The 5,029-nt window shown below is 46.7% G+C and overlaps 2 non-coding genes across 2 annotated transcripts; both read left to right on the top strand.

The window, feature by feature from the left end:
• Nucleotides 1-40: 40 nt before the first annotated feature.
• On the top strand, nt 41-227 carry LOC136599552 (U2 spliceosomal RNA). Its single transcript, XR_010789099.1, has one exon. It is a non-coding gene; the product is annotated as a U2 spliceosomal RNA (small nuclear RNA).
• Nucleotides 228-2,888: 2,661 nt separating this feature from the next.
• Nucleotides 2,889-3,079, top strand: LOC136599500 (U2 spliceosomal RNA). Its single transcript, XR_010789051.1, has one exon. It is a non-coding gene; the product is annotated as a U2 spliceosomal RNA (small nuclear RNA).
• Nucleotides 3,080-5,029: the final 1,950 nt, after the last annotated feature.

The raw sequence follows: 5,029 nt of genomic DNA, 5'->3' as shown, positions 1-5,029 counted from the left end.
GTTGTATAATGTGATGGATTTATTATGTTGTGAATAAATAAAAACCTTTGGTTATAAAAAAAAAAAAAAAAAAATCTGTTCTTATCAGTTTAATATCTGATACGTCCCCTATCTGGGGACCATATATTAAATGGATTTTTAGAACAGGGAGCTGGAAAAAGAGCTTGCTCTGTCCACTCCACGCATTGACCTGGTATTGCAGTACCTCCAGGACCGGTGCACCCCCTTTCCTACAGCAGTTTCCAAAAGCAGAAAAACAAAACTGACGAGCAAGAGGTGCAGCGCAGCTGTGGCGGCTGCTGCTACCACCACCCAAGCACTTTGATTGACACTCAGCCCGTCTGCTCGCAACATTGTATCCACTGAGCAGCTGCGTCTGCCAGAGTGTGCACAGCACAGGTACAACTGGAAGCAAAACAACACACACACCAGTTCATATGGCAGCCGCACTCTATAGTTCGTACCTACCGCTGCGCTAATAGCCAAGTTGGAAACATCGGGCAGGCACAGCGTATCCTGGCAGCCTGCGTCTGTATGCTTCACGTATTCGGGTCATGGGTGTATGTGCAGGGGGCCCGGAGCCCCAGGGGGCCCATAAAGTCTCTCTTCCCCACATTGTAAACCAATGCTATCAATGAAGCTTTATAGTTTGGGGGCCCAGTTCCAGACTTTGTACTCGGGCCCCGCAGCTTCAAGTTACACCTCCAGATCAGGATAATGCTAGGCCATTCCAACCAGCCTGTGTGTGTGACCTGCAGTCGCTGGTAGTCGAAAAGCGGCCGGCCCCGGATGCGCGCTTCAGAGTGGACAGACAGCAGCGGACCCCCAATCACACAGGCCCAAGGCTTGCTATGTAGCACGGAATACCTCATTGGACTGCAGCACTCCACGCGGGCTGAGATACACGCTCCACGTGGGATGGGCAGTATTCGTCCATGAAGATCCAGGCCAACGTTTAGAGATGGAGCAACACTCGGGGAGCAAAGAACTCCAACGAACGGACGTCTACTTTACAAGGATGTATTGCTTTATTCAATGCATGGACACAGAAACAGTTCAACCGCTCGATTACAGACCGCAGTCAATACAGTAAAGAAAGAAATGTGTCTGTTTAATGTAAACTTGCATGGAGCTCGTTTGTCAGCCACTGACTGACTGAATGCTGAAACGTGGTCTAACGTTACATGCACCACCAGGGATAAGGCCTTGCCTATAAGCATTCCCCAGCTGGCAAAAACGGAACCTCCCTGCCTATTCCTCACCATGGAAGAACGGAACCTACCTTTTTTTAAAAAAAAGAAAGCCACAGCAGCAGCCAACTAGATTTTGGTAGGCCGCTGTCTCCCCCTTGTGTGCTGCATAAAAAATGCACTCCACTAAAAATAACAATGATCCACGAAATAGAGCGTATGGAGAGAACGAGGCTTCTAGATGAGCCGTCAGGCTATGATAAATTGTATCACACCTGGGCGATATGGATAGATGCCCGGAGCTCACCCCTATTTACCAAGTGGTTACAGACAGGGACATGTGAGTAACACGTTTAAACCACAATTGTAAAGAGAAACAACAATTCCGGAGCCCGCCCCCCCCCCCCCCCTTTTTGTTTTATTTTCTCTTTCTCCCGTGTCATAGATACCTACCCTCCCTTACCACTCCCCCCCCCCTTACCCTCCCCTCATTCCCCTGTTTGTAGACCTTATAAAATATCACAGACAAACATGATATAGTTCAACTCGAAATTGATTTATTAAGTTTCATTGTCAAAGTTATTTTTACATTGCTTTGAGATAAGGCAAAAGTTTCCCCCCCTCCATGAAACCAATAAAACCTATATTGAATAAAATAAAAATGATGCAGTTACCGGTAGTTCTGCAGCTTCTTGGTGGAAATAAAGACCATCTCCCGTCTCCCAGCTGCAGCAGAGACTGACTGAAATGGCTGCCAAGCCCGGTATTAATGCTTCTAAATTGATGACATCACAAAGGAGTGACATCGTCAGCCTTCCAAACACCTGGCTCAATTGCATACAGTATGTATGTATGTATGCATGTATGTGAGTCTATCTATCTATCTATCTATCTATCTATCTATCTATCTATCTATCTATCTTTATTAATTATGTAGAATATAGATATGGATTATTTCTAATTTACAGATTTTGTAGATATAGATTAAAGATAGATTTAAGATTGTATGTGTGTGTGTATATGTGTGTATGTGTGTGTGTGTGTGTGTGTGTGTGTGTGTGTGTGTGTGTGTGTATGTATGTATGTATGTATGTATATATATATATATATAATGTATATATGTAAAAAAAATATAAAATCTGTAGGTATGTATGTATGTATGGCGGGCGGGCAAAAAAGGCCTGCTGTATGTTTTTAAGTTCTTCGGATGACCATGCCGCTCTAATATTCTCCTTACTAGGGTCTACTAATGCTGGCCCAGGGGAAGGCAATAAAGCCCTATGGGGCCGAAGCCAATTTCCCTTATTTTAGGTAAAAAGTTTCCATCCGTCCCTACTCGAAATGCGGCTGGCCGAAGAGATCCCTCCAACCGACCGGCCGACGCACCTTCAGAGACAAACTAGTGCTTGCTTCTAGTGTCATCGCCGGCTTAACCCTCGTTTGTAGGGAGCTGACGAGTCCTGCAGCAGCAGGCTCTGCAAGCCTAGGATGCGTGAGCACGGTGCAAGAGGAAGGACTGAGGGTGTGAGGCTGGGCGCGGTTGAGAAGGCGTGGGGCGGGGCTATGGAAAGTTTTCATAGCTCTCCCAGCTGCCTGGGTGCATTGTGGGTGCGCCCAGAGTGCTGGCTGAGCGTGTTGCCTCAAGCCTTGGAAGTGGAGTTGGGCGGACCGGGCTACAGGTGAAACCCATTTCGGGTTATCGCTTCTCGGCCTTTTGGCTAAGATCAAGTGTAGTATCTGTTCTTATCAGTTTAATATCTGATACGTCCCCTATCTGGGGACCATATATTAAATGGATTTTTAGAACAGGGAGCTGGAAAAAGAGCTTGCTCTGTCCACTCCACGCATTGACCTGGTATTGCAGTACCTCCAGGACCGGTGCACCCCCTTTCCTACAGCAGTTTCCAAAAGCAGAAAAACAAAACTGACGAGCAAGAGGTGCAGCGCAGCTGTGGCGGCTGCTGCTACCACCACCCAAGCACTTTGATTGACACTCAGCCCGTCTGCTCGCAACATTGTATCCACTGAGCAGCTGCGTCTGCCAGAGTGTGCACAGCACAGGTACAACTGGAAGCAAAACAACACACACACCAGTTCATATGGCAGCCGCACTCTATAGTTCGTACCTACCGCTGCGCTAATAGCCAAGTTGGAAACATCGGGCAGGCACAGCGTATCCTGGCAGCCTGCGTCTGTATGCTTCACGTATTCGGGTCATGGGTGTATGTGCAGGGGGCCCGGAGCCCCAGGGGGCCCATAAAGTCTCTCTTCCCCACATTGTAAACCAATGCTATCAATGAAGCTTTATAGTTTGGGGGCCCAGTTCCAGACTTTGTACTCGGGCCCCGCAGCTTCAAGTTACACCTCCAGATCAGGATAATGCTAGGCCATTCCAACCAGCCTGTGTGTGTGACCTGCAGTCGCTGGTAGTCGAAAAGCGGCCGGCCCCGGATGCGCGCTTCAGAGTGGACAGACAGCAGCGGACCCCCAATCACACAGGCCCAAGGCTTGCTATGTAGCACGGAATACCTCATTGGACTGCAGCACTCCACGCGGGCTGAGATACACGCTCCACGTGGGATGGGCAGTATTCGTCCATGAAGATCCAGGCCAACGTTTAGAGATGGAGCAACACTCGGGGAGCAAAGAACTCCAACGAACGGACGTCTACTTTACAAGGATGTATTGCTTTATTCAATGCATGGACACAGAAACAGTTCAACCGCTCGATTACAGACCGCAGTCAATACAGTAAAGAAAGAAATGTGTCTGTTTAATGTAAACTTGCATGGAGCTCGTTTGTCAGCCACTGACTGACTGAATGCTGAAACGTGGTCTAACGTTACATGCACCACCAGGGATAAGGCCTTGCCTATAAGCATTCCCCAGCTGGCAAAAACGGAACCTCCCTGCCTATTCCTCACCATGGAAGAACGGAACCTACCTTTTTTTAAAAAAAAGAAAGCCACAGCAGCAGCCAACTAGATTTTGGTAGGCCGCTGTCTCCCCCTTGTGTGCTGCATAAAAAATGCACTCCACTAAAAATAACAATGATCCACGAAATAGAGCGTATGGAGAGAACGAGGCTTCTAGATGAGCCGTCAGGCTATGATAAATTGTATCACACCTGGGCGATATGGATAGATGCCCGGAGCTCACCCCTATTTACCAAGTGGTTACAGACAGGGACATGTGAGTAACACGTTTAAACCACAATTGTAAAGAGAAACAACAATTCCGGAGCCCGCCCCCCCCCCCCCCCTTTTTGTTTTATTTTCTCTTTCTCCCGTGTCATAGATACCTACCCTCCCTTACCACTCCCCCCCCCCCTTACCCTCCCCTCATTCCCCTGTTTGTAGACCTTATAAAATATCACAGACAAACATGATATAGTTCAACTCGAAATTGATTTATTAAGTTTCATTGTCAAAGTTATTTTTACATTGCTTTGAGATAAGGCAAAAGTTTCCCCCCCTCCATGAAACCAATAAAACCTATATTGAATAAAATAAAAATGATGCAGTTACCGGTAGTTCTGCAGCTTCTTGGTGGAAATAAAGACCATCTCCCGTCTCCCAGCTGCAGCAGAGACTGACTGAAATGGCTGCCAAGCCCGGTATTAATGCTTCTAAATTGATGACATCACAAAGGAGTGACATCGTCAGCCTTCCAAACACCTGGCTCAATTGCATACAGTATGTATGTATGTATGCATGTATGTGAGTCTATCTATCTATCTATCTATCTATCTATCTATCTATCTATCTTTATTAATTATGTAGAATATAGATATGGATTATTTCTAATTTACAGATTTTGTAGATATAGATTAAAGATAG

Source organism: Eleutherodactylus coqui, unplaced genomic scaffold, assembly GCF_035609145.1.
Source record: "Eleutherodactylus coqui strain aEleCoq1 unplaced genomic scaffold, aEleCoq1.hap1 HAP1_SCAFFOLD_101, whole genome shotgun sequence".
Taxonomy (NCBI): domain Eukaryota; kingdom Metazoa; phylum Chordata; class Amphibia; order Anura; family Eleutherodactylidae; genus Eleutherodactylus; species Eleutherodactylus coqui.
The sequence above is the reverse complement of the archived record's forward strand: the minus strand, read 5'-3'. Positions and strand labels throughout refer to the sequence as shown.